A 15,190-nucleotide genomic window follows, 5' to 3' on the forward strand; every position below is an offset into this window, starting at 1 on the left:
GGTAGCTTGGCGCTCTCCTAAGATTCTGCAGTTAAAAGATGGTGTAAAATTAAGTTTTTACCATGAAGCTGTATCTTTCTACATCAAACCCGATGCTCGCGTCTGTGGGGATGAAAAGAGCGTGTGGAATTTGTTTTCACTGTATAGAAATATATAACAAAGCCTTCTTTGGATGTGCATTTCTTGGTCCAGGAGTCCTACCTTATCTACAACTTTAAGTTGGCTTCGGTTAGAATCAATGAAACTTATGCTAACCTTTTTCCTGCGATTAAACTTCAGTCTACACTACACTATCTTCTATACTAATTTGCTCTCTCATTCCACTAGCTCGTTTTCTGTCCGTGAGTGTTATTTCTAATATTATTCGTACCACGGCTTGTTGAGCAGATCTTAGTTTGCTTTCTAGTTGGTTAGGAAGGTCCAACTTTCACCGTCTTATATTATTCCGGCTGTAAGCACTGGTTTTAGAGGTAGCCTCTTTGGGAGTGCTGGCCGAGTGCTCCGCAACCCATACCTAGTCGGCGCCCGATTGCTCTGTCCTCGTTATGTTCAGCACTAAGCATCTGTCCTAGGTAGTTATATTCTCTTACTTCTTCTATCGTTTTGGTTCCTAAGTTGAAACGGACGTTTTGGAATGTTTATTTCCCATTAATGCAGATTTATTCATACATATTTTTTGCCCCACGGCCATGCTTTCTGATTGTAGTTCCTCGAGCATTGTTTGCATTTGTTCTGCAGTCTAACTCAGCAAGACTATTTTTTCCGCAAACCTGAAATGTCTCGAGTATTCTACGTATATCCTTAATCCTATGTTTTCCCGGTCAAGCTTTCCGTATACCCCTCTTGGCATGCCGTGAATAGTTTTGGCGACGTGGAATCTCCCTGTCCCACTCCCGTTCGGATCTGGAATTTATCGCTTTGCTTGTAGAGGGCTATCTTGCACGTGCATCCCCTATATATGTCTTCTAGTAGGTTTCCTGTATTCCCTTATCTTTGAGTGGTTGTAGAACAGCTGCGGTGAGTAGAGAGTCAAATGCTTCTTTCTCATTATATGTAAATGCCATGTAATGGGATATAATGGGTTTTGCGGATTTTTATAACGCTTGATTGGCGACATGAATGTAACCCATGGTTGAGTACCCTTTGCTAAACGCAGCCTGCTCTCTGGGTTGCTCAGAATCCAGGCTATCACCTATGCGGCTAACTATAACTTTGGTATATAAACAGCTTGTAAGCAAGTAAGAGTAGGCTGATGGATATGTAATTCATGAGGTACTTCGGATCTCCCTTACTATGAATGAGAACAATATTGGCGGCTATTTAGGCTATGAGCACATTTTAGCCTTCAAGCATTCCAAAAGTAGGATATCAAGCTTTTCCAGTAAAATATCTACTCCCTTCTTCAAAATACCCATGGTTATGTCATCACCTTCACCTTTTCCTATGTTAATGCTTTTCAGAGCCTTAACAACTTCCTCGTTGGAAGAGTGAGAAGCCGGGCTAGTTAAAAATGGTCTATGACTGGAACTGCGCCCCGAAAACGGGACCAGAGAGCTACGTTTCTCTCACTAAAGAAGTTGCGTGACTTGAACGTTGCCAGGGTTAGCTTCCACAGCCTGCCTGTTCGGACTCACAGATTGTTAGCGCCGTCTGCTGTATCACTGTACCGGCCGCCACCATCGATAGGCGCTCTACAGCTGGTGAGGACTCAGGGCCGAGAGTTGAGTTGGTAAGTCATGAGAGGAGGCGGCCATTTACTACACCATGCTGGTCAGATCTTTCCACTGAAAGAGAGTGCTCTTTATCTCTTAAGAGCCTTCCTAGCATGGTTGAACCCTTCTAGTGTAGCCCATTAGGTTTCCGGGATGACGGTTGATTCCAGAGCGGGCATAACTCCATACTTGCATGGGTTGGGCACACGGAGCCCAGCGAAATAGAGGAAGAGCGCGAGAGAAATTTCCCCAGTACGACGTTGCAGCGCACACGTGCGGTGATATTCAGCCAGTGTTTGCCGTTTTTGCTTTCTATACGCGCGCTTCTGAAGGATTAAGCTCAGACACTCGCCTACTGATGAGATCCACTGACGTCTGGCCGTTCGAAATGTAAGCCACTGCCATGCTCAAGAGTACAGCTATGAAAACAAAATGGGTAGTTTCAAGCTAAGGTAGCTAAAAAGGACGCTGAAGTTGTATTTGATTCTTTCCTCTACTTCTTGTACTATCATTAGCCGAAAAACTATTGATCGTGCGCTGCGCCAACAACGGTGACCATTTGGAAGGTATGTGCTACACTTGTGCAGCCTGTGCTATCTGAAGTCCGCGCACCTTCGCACCAATACAGGGGGGGGGGGGGGGGACTCTCGTACCGTATTTTCAATAAAATCCATTTAAAAATCTAGGTAGCGTTTGCTCGGGCGATCACCGCAAGTGGTTGTCATTTTCGAAGCTCTCCGGGAGTATCACGTGATTGAAATTGTAGCCTTGCTACATGTGTCATCCTGGGCCGTCGTCGTATTCCAAGCCCGTAATTGGCGCGGCGTTTCTGACTTGGCGCTGAACTTGTTTAGAGGTTTTTTCCCCTTCTTAAGCTAGTGTCCAATACTCGCGAAGGTCTTTTTTAGCTTTTCCAACAATCTTTGATATGCTCCTAGGGGAGAATTGTCTGTTTTTCTACATTTCACCCCGCTGGAAGGGCCGGTTAGGCTTGTGGTTAGGGCTGGCTGTCTATATCAAGCTTCCATAAGCGCAGTTATTATATCGCCTTTCCTTGTTTCTAAATGCCTTTTCGATGCAGGGGAATGGTTTTTTTACACTGTTCAAAAGCCGCGCCGGGTGAACTACTTCCTTATTCTGCGATTTTGGACAGGCATCTTGGGTGATTAGAGCAGCAGTTACGGTTTTGTTCACAATTGGGATTCCAGCTGTACCTTACCCAAAAACGCGCCCGGCCATCTGATTTAACTTGTCAAACTATCGGAACAATCCCGCGATAACGGGAGTATGGCCTTTAAAGGTAACGTTGCGTGGAACGTAGCTACGTTTGTTTTCCTTGCCGTGACCTCAGGTGTGATGCAACAAGACCACCCCCACGCCAAAAAAAAAGAAAACGTTTATATCTGTAAAACTACTGGAGCTAGGTGGTTGAAATTTGGTACGAAGGTGCTCTAGAGCATTGCGAAAGAGAAGTGCGACAGGTTTAGAACTTTCATTGCGGAATCCCCGTAAAAAATTTGAAAAATCGCGCAGCTCCGTCTAAACACGTACGCTATAACGGGAAGCTTCTCGAAGCTACGGTGACTGTTTTGTTTAAATTTGGGGTTTTGGCTGTAACTTTTCAAAAAATTGCACGTAGCGTGCTGATTTAGCTTGTCAAACTATTGGAACAGTCCCGCGATAACCCGAGTATTGCCTTTACGAGGCCAACCTGTGGCGGAAGCAAGCTAGGTTAGTTTTAGTTCATGGCTTCCAGCGCTTTTTTGCCGAAAGTTGCAGAATCTAGCACCGCGAAGCCCGAGTATTTGTCAGCTACATAGAGCTTCAGCTGATTTTCGCGCAACTCTCGCACGACTGGTCCAAAAGCAACCTTTGTGTGCAGCGGCTTGCTGTGCTGGGATGCGTGCTGGATGCCATCACTGATGATCATTGGGGCGAGTGCGTCTTCCGCTTTTGCTGCAATGAGACCTGTAGGCGATAGCTTATCGACAGCATCAACCTAAGGCGGTACGGCGAACTTGGGTCCTAGTTCTAAAACCCGCCTGGATTTTGAAGATATGCCCGTATCACAAAAAAAAATGCCAAGGTACCTTCTTCGCAGCCGGAAGTTCGCCACTGTGGAGCTGAAGCTTCAACATTGGCCGGAAACACCGGGTTCACATAAGCTCAGTCGAGTGGCCCGCCTGGTTGAAGTATTGCAGGAAGACGGAGTGCGTGGGCGTCCTTGCCTTGAGGCAATCTGTCAGTAGGCGGGTTTTAGAACTAGGACCCAAGTTCGCCGTACCGCCTAAGCTTGATGCTGTCGATAAGCTCTCGAGTATACGTCTCATTGCGGCAAAAGCGGAAGACGCACTCGCCCCAATGATCATCAGTGATGGCATCCAGCACGCATCCCAGCGCGGCAACCCGCTACACGCGAACGTTGCGCTTGGACCAGTCGTGCGAAAGTTGTGCGAAGAGCAACTGAAGCTCTGTGCAGCTGACGAAGACTCCAACTTCGCGGTGCTAGATTCTGCTACTTTCGGCGAAAAAGTGCTGGAAGCCATGAACAAGAATTTTCGGCATGTAAAGCCCTCCCAAGTAAAGGACGCCAAACAAGTAGGTTAGTTTTACTTGACTTGACCCCAGCTGTGACTTCGGTGAATCTAGGCGCTCTAGTTCAACGTTTATAGAACAACGTTGCCTTACTGCACGTGTTTTCCAAGCAGAACGTGGAACCTATAGAGTTGAACCTTTTGTGACTGTGGCCACATAATTTCTTAAAGTGCCCCAGAAGCTTTAGTGGCTTCCGAACAGCAGGCGATGAAGTAAATTTTTTTGTGCAGTGGATGTAGTATTTCATTTCGCAAAAGACATGCATCTATGATTTGTTTGATAACAAAACACTGTAAATATTGCTTACGTATTGTGTTTTTGTTATATTTGCGTTATGTCGTGCTCCTATTCAACAATGTTGGCAAGTGTGAACAGGGACGCCGGACTTAGATGCTTAGATTTCGCTGTGAGTATATAGGGCTTTGTTTCAGTTTGGCCGGCTTGCTGAATCGATTCACAGGCAGACAGGAGACAAACAGACACACAGACACACAAAAATTTCAGATTTTTGGTAAGCAACCCGAGAAAAATAATCCTCATTAAAAGTCACTTTATTCTGTGGCATGCGTCTCTAGAAAGCTGATCTTCATTTTTTAGCCTCGAGGAACAACACAGCGGGCTTCCGGTTCCATTCAGCAGAAAGAATTGTAAGGCAAGGGCATACACCGGAATACATAGATAGTTTTTTTAATGCAATGGCTGCCTAATGGCCCTCTATTATCTTTGTTTGGACAACCACCTAAGCAGATATTCTTGTCTTTGTGAACTATTCAAAAGGTAGAACCATGGCAGCCGTAATTTTTCACGTTCAAATTGCTCTTACTTTTCTGCTCAATCGAGTTCGCGCTGTTATTCGTTGTCCACTGTTACTCTTAGAACGTGACGCAACACAATCCGCTCTAGCTCCGTTAACTTAGCGTAATTTTTAAACGTTATTTGTACCGTGATATTCCCCAAATAACGGCTATGACATTCCCCACATAACGAAATTTAGTGGAAGACTCACAAGCGACAGAACTATTACCAACTGTAGTCAAAAAGAGCGCCGAAAGGCAATGCCTGAGTATGCGCACAGCCACATGGTAAGCTGACGGTGCGCGAGACATCTGAGCGTGGTGCTCGCCCGTGTTTGGCAGCAGCTAGTAATTTGAACAAGGAGCCCCGCTGACCACACACGGAAGGTTTAAAATATATCTTTCGAATTCACAACTTACAGGCGGTATTACGGGGTGCTCAAAATCCTTGATCAGCGCATTGGCGGACCTGGTGGAGTGTACACAAAACAGAAGTTGCATGAAGGAGAATGACTGATAGGGTGGTTCCCATAGAGAACGTTGCAACATTTTTCTTCTCGGCATGAAGATTTAGGACATTTTTATGAGAAGCGGCATTCATTAGTAAACTTACGCGCCCTACATGCGTTCCACTGGCAATCCAATTTATAACATAAGTGAATGGGAGAGGAAGTTGAAGCAGTGCAGACAATTTCGACCAAGAATTAGCTGCTATTTTGTCTCGGAATTATCAGTCTTCGGTTGGAAACCGATTATGGCCACAAAGGGGAAGAGATAGAAGTTAAAAGAGTCGGGAGTGAGGGACGGAAATAAAACTTCTGCTAAGGCTACTGTATGCAATACAGACCTGCATACCTTACTGGAAACAGAATACCTGGCGTGTGGTTTTGGCTATATCACGAAACAACATAGCGTAAATTCCGTACATATCATAAAAGCGTACTTTAGGTGCTTACTGGGGGCTGTTAGAGTTTGTACGTTTGTTATTAAATATGCAGTACCCAAGAACTGCTTCTGACATACATCGGGGATGGTTTTTGTTTTTCGTTGCGGCTAAAGTTTCATGCCGTTTGTTCGTTTGCCAGATAAAATATATCATTTCATAAAGACAGGGTCGGCAAGCAGTATTTTTTCATTCATTTGTATTGACTGACTTATGTACATTTGATGAAAACTGGCTAGGCGGATATGAAAAGCAACAAGCGACGGTCTTCGTTGCAAAACATAAAAAGCGAATTTCTATCTAAAGCGAAAGGCGTTATCATATTTATATATGCAGGTGTTGACAAATCCTTTGTCAGTGGCAGTTCAAGGGCCGCGCTTCGACGGCGCGTTAAACCTTGCTTGTCAACCTCAAGCTTTTTCCGGGTAATCACTCCATTTCCACTTTCATTTACGTGAAACAGGCACCAAACAGGCGAAACGAGTTTTGACATGGCTGTCACAAAGCTCTGGTACAAAAAGTCTTCGTTACGCATTGATACGTTTTGACAGGGTACGGCACAAAAGCAAGGAAGACAAAACGCGATTGCAATTTTAGATACCTTGGTCAGGCTAGAATTTATGTAACTTTCTCAGGACATCGGCTGCCAATGGAGTTTTAAGTGCAATGCACTTCTTAAGCGACCCTGAACCTGCGTCCACCGGCGATGTCCGCGCACGTGGAGATGGGCGCGCGCAGCCTGGCCGCTGACATGGCACATACCCACGTGGGGGATTGGCCAGGAATCTCCTCGTCTTCCTTGGCAACGGGGGGAGATGGGCGCGCGCTGCCTGGCCGCTGACATGGCACTTACCCACGTGGGGGATTGGCCAAGAATCGGGCGTGAGAAGGGCTAATGCACCTGCTTAAAGGAGTACTGACACGAAATTTCAAAGCTGAGATCCGCTCTAGCAATCAAGTACAACGACAACACAAATAGGTGTCTGTGAATAAATGCATCTTTCTTTCTTTGTAGTTGTGTGTGTGTGTGTGATCTCTCTTTCGCGAACATTACCGAACCGCGCAAATTCAACTCGTGCATTCGCACTTTCACATTCTTCCCCTCGGGGAAATGCGGGGAATTTTTTGAATAAGCGCAAAAGGAACTCTCAACAGAAACGACTTTGGCCCTTGGAGATCAAAGAAGTTAGAATGATATTGTCGCGAAGACAAGAACGATGCAGTTGTCTTGAATGAGAAACACGTTTATTGGAGCGAACTTGTGCTCCCCTAACAACTCAAAAGAATACAGGGGCGGCGAAGCAGCGGTCAACAAAGTGACTTGCACAGGCGAGTGTCGTCGAATCGAATGCCCCGGCCCGTGGCCCCGGCGTCCGCACTGCAGGCTTTTTATCTTTCGGCGCGCGTGGTTCTCGAAACGTCGATTCACATCGAGAACATAGTAGATCCAAGAAGATTATTCTGGGCTGTTCACGTTAGATCGGAATGCTCTCCCTATCACGACAGATAACACATGCGGCACAGAAAGAAAGAATGGAACACGCGCTTCCCTTGGCGCAGAGATAACACAGACCGGCGCAGCCGGGCGGTAAAAGCAAAACACAAATAAACAAACCCAATGTATGGTTCGCGGCAATATAAAACACATGTATTCTAAACTTTAAAGGGCAGAAATTGTACTGATGCTTCTCCTTGCCGGTTTAATATTTATTGCTATCAGCTTTTAATGGCCTAACCCAGGTGTCAGGCCCAAACTTTTCACCGAGTGTCTCGCGCTGCAATGATATATATACCGCTTCTATTGAAATCTGATTACTACAGGCCGGATTTGCAGGGACTCAAAAAGATCAAGTTAAGCGCCGAAAAACGAAAAATGTTATTGTTTATGATGACACAGAGCTGCCAACAGTTGCACATAGCCACATAGCCGTGGAATAGCCCCATAAAATTGATAAACTTTTCATATCACAGGGCCTAATTCAAATAGCGGACCGCTTACTTTCATGTTCAATAGTCCATGGCCCTTGTTCGAGTGCGGCTTATAACAATACAGTCTTGAAAAACTTTGTAAAAGCTGTAAATATTGATTAAAAGAGCTACTTTTTGTCTGGTTGACTTAAATTGCGACACAATAAAAACAGACAAATATCAAACACTAGAGAGTCAGCGATTGATTAAGGAATTAAAATGTCCTTACATGATGGCTCTTTGGAGCACCTCTGACAACTTTTCTCATATGCAGTGATATTATGCGGGCAGTACGGGCAACACATTCTAACACTGCCAAATAAAATCCCACAAATTGGAAAAGTATACATCATAAAAAACAAAACCGCGTGTACAACACATCGTTTTCTTTTTTGCTGTTCACTTCTTTTTACCTGACAGCTCATCGCGGTTTTGTGTTCGTCAACCGCTATCGCCATGTCAGGGCGGCGGCGTATGCTGTCTGGCGCGTACCATTTAATTGATACGAGCAGTTGTTTTTCATTCCGTTTGTTGGACTAGAGAACGTGGTTCAACCCCATGAAGATTTGAATAGTGATTGCTGCAAGGTAACATGAATAACGATCTCAAACGGCACTCGAAAGCCCAACTTCATTATGAATAGTGTTCATTTTGGCACCATTTTTCAAAAAAGGCATTTTTAGACATCTGTAGGGGGGTTGTGTATTTCTCAAATGGCAGGGCTCATTGTGCACGATTTACGTTACTGTATCATGTGTTCCGTTTCAAAAATCTCTCGGAAGAGAATCAAGGAGCGTCCGACGAACGCTTGTAATATCTTAACAAGCGGAACCTGGTGCACATTTCTAGATCTTGAGGCCCTGCCTTTGTAGCTACTTTATTGTAATGTAGCTACATTACATTTCAATCCGTAGTTGGTGTGCCTGGTCTACGTGAGTGAAATCCAGGTTCCACATGATCAGTTTACGCTATCCCTTTATTGTACTATCTGTAATAAAGCTTTACACAATCCCTTTCGAAGGTTGTGTGTACTCGGCTTGTATCGTATTTCTGATGACTTCAAGATGAAAATTGAAGGTTGTCTTCGCTACCCTGCGTAATACTAGAAATGAGCAAGAAAGTAGACCTTCGCCTGTTATATCGTTGTCCCGCAGGATACGTTCTTCGGCACCATAAATATTATTGTCGCAACTGGAGAGATTCTGGTATGTCCGTAAAGTGATACAAGGGCAATTGCTAAGGAAGGAACAGGGTTTCAAAAGAGACATAGGCGTGTTCCTATCTAAGGCCTGTTTTTAATGGGAGGTTGGCTGAGAACGCAGGACCAAATTCTGAAAACAAAGTTATCCGGTGGTACGTGGTGCCACAGTAGTCTATACACAATTACGAGGCCTCAACCACAAAAATATGCAGGAGATATTTTGGCCTAGTACAAACCAACAACATGATGAAGGTGGCCAAAGATATTTGATTATCAAGTTACAATACTGATTGATACCTATATTTCGTTTGTAACGCATTACAGCCGGGAATAAGTTACTCTTCTATATGAAAAAATTCATTCAATAATATAACTGGCCTAGTATAAAAGTCTGAATTGTTAATACAGAAAAAGCACAACCTTGGAATATCTACTCCAGAATGACACTCAATTCTATGATACGAAGCTATAGAAAGAACTAAATATGACCACCAAATTGAAGTGAATAGCACAAATAATGAGAACAGCTTTAGAAATGTTATAAGGCAATGGTGAAAAGTATTTAGTTTTACGGACAAGTAAAGCGTTATCAGTGAAACTTGCAGACGGTTGAGGCGCTGTTTAATTTCTGCTGTTGAACACGCACTCACACACAGAAAAGCCTGGGCCTGAAGTAACTGAGCTAGGAAAATCGTGTCAGTGCTATTTGCGGAAAGAAGGCTCTTTGAAGCTAGATGCGAAAATTGGAACATCCCGTGCCTTCACTGGGTACTTTTGGGTATACGAAAGGGATTTAGTTTTTTCAGTTGCGTCTATGCTAACCTGCTCAGATAGTTTGCGCGGGAAGGTATGGAAAATGGTTCCTCATAAAGTTTATGAAAGGTGGCAGGAGTTAAAAGGCTGAAGTATATATATTCATAAGGCGCCAGTATTGTGTATACGGGAGTTTAGAATAAAGAGTGCAGCATTGACATAGAACACGTGAAGTTTAGGGACAATATTTTGGTGTCAGTGCCACAAAACAAAGTACAACATTGCAGCTTTATATATTTATTAGAAAAAACCAAGTTTTATTTCGTGCTGATCATTTCGCCACTCGCAATGCCACGCTCATCTTTCACGTTTGTACATGCGATGTCGCTGGCCATCTTTGGGTCACCTGTTGCCGAGCCGGACTAATGTGGCACTCGTACTGCATGAACGTCGATGGAGTGCTCATTCTAGCGGCATCTCATTGGAACCGGTGGAATACCGCGCATCTTCAAGCCACCTGCAAGGATCGCTGCTAATACTGGCGTTGACTACCCAATTCACCTGGCAACACGGGACTGCGTCACATGACTGAACCGAATATAACGGTGCGCACTTCAACGCTGCTTCGGGTCGCGCCACCGCACTCGGCTTGCAACGCTCACCCTTCACGTTTGTACAGGTCAGTTACTTAAACACATGCTGTTACCGAGACAATATTATCTGTCGTGTTGCGGTGTCGTGGCCCCCGATTGTTTGAAGCGTATCCGTTCATAAACCTTGTATATTTGGCGCCTACGGCTACTTGGTGGTGATGTGGAAGCAAACCCGGGAATAGTGACTAAAGACAAGAAGAAAAACTGGACTTGGTTTTCAGTACTCTCGTACGCCTTGAAGCCAACAATGCCATCCTTCTTGAAGCGGGCAAGAAAGTGTTTCTAATTCATATGGATATAAAGAATCACTTAGAAGCATTGACTAAACGTGTTAAAGAATTCGAAACCGAGTCCGTTGGAGCTGCTTCAACTGAAACTACAGTTGGTCATGATGCAAATTTAGCCTGTATGCAGGAAAAAAATGGATGATTTAGAAAATCGTTGGCGAAGGTCGAATGTCCTGTTTCTCGGCATCGCGGACACTGACCGACCGGAAACATGGGAATCATCGCAAACACATCTTCTTGAGTTTGCTCAAACAAGCGTGGTGTGACAGCGGCTTCAATTGCCAGGGCTCATAGACTTGGCCGGTTCTCAGCTGGTAAAACGCGTCCCATTTGCTAAGCTTTACAACAAAAAATAGGTCGAAACTATTCTAAGTAATGGGGTAAAACTTAAAAATACAACGTTCAGTATTTCCCACGATTTTTCTGAGGCTGTGCACGAAAAACGTCGCAAGCTACTTCAGTTTTTGAGAACGATCAAAAAAGGAGACCGCGTTCGCCTCATGCTCAACAAGCTGATGGTGAATGAAAAGGTTTATATATGGGATGCAGCGGGAAATAGTGCAACATGTGCATATCAGCCTGTCGCTCCAGAGGCACATGCTTCTCCCGTGCCAGAAGTTGTGCCATGACACACCAACTTTGCTTGTTTCGGTCGGCCAAACACGCCCTGCTTCGCAGTGGCGGAGCAGACTGCTTCAATTAACAGTCTTTTTTTCCTCTACACTAATATCAGGAGCGTAATTTCCAAAAATGTTGCAGTATTATCGCTTCCTGACTCATGTTTCTTCGTCAATATTTGTATTAACAGACTTGGCTCAATGATACTGTTTCTGACGGCAAAATCTTTGTCACTAGTGAAAAATTTAACATTTTTCATTGCGACAGAAAACTTCGCAAAGGTGGGGGTGTACTTATAGCAATAAAACAACAGTTCATCTGTGTTCCTTTAAATATAACTTCGTTTTTGGAATGCGTGTGGGGTTGGCTAAAATGTAAAACTACTGACGTAGAAAACGGTGCCGTTTATCGCCCACCTGATACGGATAACGTTTTTCTGCTGAGTCTAACCGTGTTTTCAGTGAAGTGTATAACCTGCGCCCAAAGTGCTCACTAATTACATTTGGCGATTTCAACTTTCACAATATCAATTGGCCACCACTTTCAGTCACTTCCAGTGACAAGGAATCACATTCATTCTTGCAGACATTTTTCTATTTCACATTAGCCCAAACCGTTACTGAACCGACACGGTGTGCTGGATCTACCTCTAACATTTTAGACCTTATTCTAACAAATGATCCACACATTCGCTCAGACGTAACTCATCTTTTTTTTCAAGCTGACCCAACGAAACTCATTTTAGGGCAATCCGAAAGCACCCGATCCCTTCCTTCTAGAGCAGCAATGCGTTGATTTTCCCCGCAGGTGGTAACTTTGCCCGTGTTCTGCCCTATAAAATTGGCATCAATATCTCCAGGTTAGGTGTGCGTTTAATGCAAGTTGATGCCCTACGTTGGGCTATTCGAAGGAGACCCCATGTTTTTACTTTTAACTCAGTGGACCAGATGGAGCATATTAAATCAATTATAAAAAGATAGCGCATTCGTACTGTCATGCGGATATCGGTTAGGCCGAGTTATGCCGTATTCGAGGCATGAGTGACAAGTTGCTTATAGTCGCAATGAGTCCATGTAAATTGCACAACTCTCTCTTTTTGGGATACGCGCTGTAAAGCGTGTGCACACGACAGGTCAAACACGCGGCTGTGAAGTGCACGCCATCGCTCGAATGCGTGCAATAGTCTGACGTTTCCGGGATTCGCTACACAAGATCCCACGACGCCGGTTATCTCCAGTTGGATGATTCACGTAATAAATGTGCCTCTCATGACCCTGCTATTTACGCCACCACCGAACAAGACACAACAATACACTTGAACACTTTTGTTTCCCTTTAAAGCTTTTATTTATGACAAATGAAGACAATCAATTCAACATTTTTTAATTCGGTGTTATAACTTTTGTGGTGTTCTGGGCCACGACGAATTTCTAGTTACTTTTTTGGGACAGCGTGACCCCTTTTTAGTTATGCTTCATTCTTTGTATTTTAGCCCGATATGATAACAAATTTGATTGTGAGGGAAAGAGAGCCCATTTTAGGACAAATGCCAAACTAGGCAAATTCAAGATTAGTCGTACATTTAACCAATGGTCCTGGTGCATGCAACATGAACTGCTACATAAACATGATTAGGCATATTTTTTGAAGCATATTACATGTTGGGAGGGTAAGCAAAATGAGTTTTAGTTGAGAAAGGCGACCTGCTTTTGTGCTGGTGGCTGAGTTGAGCTTGAGTGCGAAGTGGCATTGTCGGTGAAGAAATCTTTAGAGAATGTTTTAGTTGTAAGCACTTTATTTAGCGTACAACTTGATGATGATGTACAAAAATGATGAGGTTGATCACCAGGTAACATCAGTTTGATGCAAGATCAAGCCAGGGGAAAACATTTCTCGAAATCTGCCACTCTTCTCAGCGCAATGTATAGCCTGCCTCTGGAATTGCTTTTAACTTAAGTCTTCAAGGGTAAACAATCACAAACTTGGAATCCGTAATTACAGTCCGGATAACCTGTTTTGTAAACGTTTGGTTTGAGCACATTGGCTGCGTGAAAAAACGATTCAGACATTTAATTAAGTTTTACGTAAGGGACCACGTATATCTGTGGGGCGCACTGTGTCACACTTAGGGACAGCCACATGGAGGGACCGAAGAACTGGTTACTAAGTTAAGTCGCCAAACACTGGACATGCATTACAGAATTTGTACAAAAATAGGCAAGAAGCCTTGCGATTGGAATGTTAGGACAGTGCGTAGGGCGAATTTTGTAGCCTCTGAACCTGCATACGCACCTATGACTGGTCCCCGTGCACTGTAATAATACCCTGAACACTTATGTGGCCTCTCACCAAACTGCACGTAGCATGCGTTGTGAAGCAAAAATTTAAAACAAGGCCACTGAAAAGGATGGTCTTGGGACGCTTAGGCATACAGAATGAAGAGACTTTAAAAAGACTTTATTAATACAGGATGGACAAACATTGATAGATAGCGTAAGGCGAAAGAAATAGAAATAAATAACTCAAAATGTCCCGTCAGTTCTTCTACCAGAAATGTCCTTGTGCACTATTCACAGTCAAACAAAAATGAAACTGTCTTACAGCGATGTCGCTGCGATGATGCCCGTTCCCCGAGGCTGTCACCTGGCGATAATCCATAAAAACAAAATCAATGATCTCGGATTATGTTATCGCACCATAATTCACCCATAACGTCTTTCCGTAACGTCTACCTATCCATAACATAATATAGATAGTGTGTTACCCATTACGTAATCCATAAGAACAATGGTCATAATACGCGTCATAACATGCTGTGCGTTCTGAGACAAAACTCGTTAAAAACAGAAAGTACGCTGTCAAGTTATTTCGTATCGTTGAAGGGCGTCCCCTTCGAGAAACACGTAAATCTCTGGCAAGACACTCTCCCGTAATAAGCGCGTCACATCGGGTGGCGCCTCGCAAGGTAAGTACATTTCGGGCTCAAAAACATTTTTAATATTTCACAAGCGATACAGAAAGCTAGCACACACAGAGTTAAACGCATTTACGCTGATGTAGATGAACTCTTATGCACCAGTTCATTTCTTGTCGTTAAGTACTGTTGCATGCATAGCCGGTATGAAATACCTGAAGAACTATAATGCCCGACATCCTGAAACTGCGAGCAATGGCTATAAGCACGGCTCCACATGCTCTTCGCTATCAGAGAGGAAAGGAGTGCGCTTGCTTTCATGGTGTCGAGGTAACTCCTCCGATCTTGATGCAGGAGCACTGGATTATAATCCTGGCTCTTCCAGACATGCATTCTTTAACCATACCCAGCTTTTTCTGGAGCAGCCAAATTTTTTAATCGCTATCTTTCCTCACTGGAATGCGGTGGTATGCTTTAGGTTGCTTTCGGTACAGGGCACCCAAATAACTGCATTGAACTCGCGAACATAATTCAATTTATTGGGCTTTTTGCAGTGTTTTTATAGGCTCGGTTGAGCTGGTACATTGTAGATCGCTGCCACCACAACGGGTACAAAAACGCCGCTTATTTTTTTAAACTGTGACACCACGCACATATATATATATAATGTTTCAACGTTTACAGTAAAAAAAACACACGAAGAAACCACATAACCTGAGCGAACTCAAACTTCAAACTTCAAAAACTTTAAT

The sequence above is a fragment of the Haemaphysalis longicornis genome, unplaced genomic scaffold, assembly GCF_048455015.1.
Source record: "Haemaphysalis longicornis isolate Haplotype H1 unplaced genomic scaffold, Haemaphysalis longicornis Haplotype H1 scaffold_7, whole genome shotgun sequence".
Taxonomy (NCBI): domain Eukaryota; kingdom Metazoa; phylum Arthropoda; class Arachnida; order Ixodida; family Ixodidae; genus Haemaphysalis; species Haemaphysalis longicornis.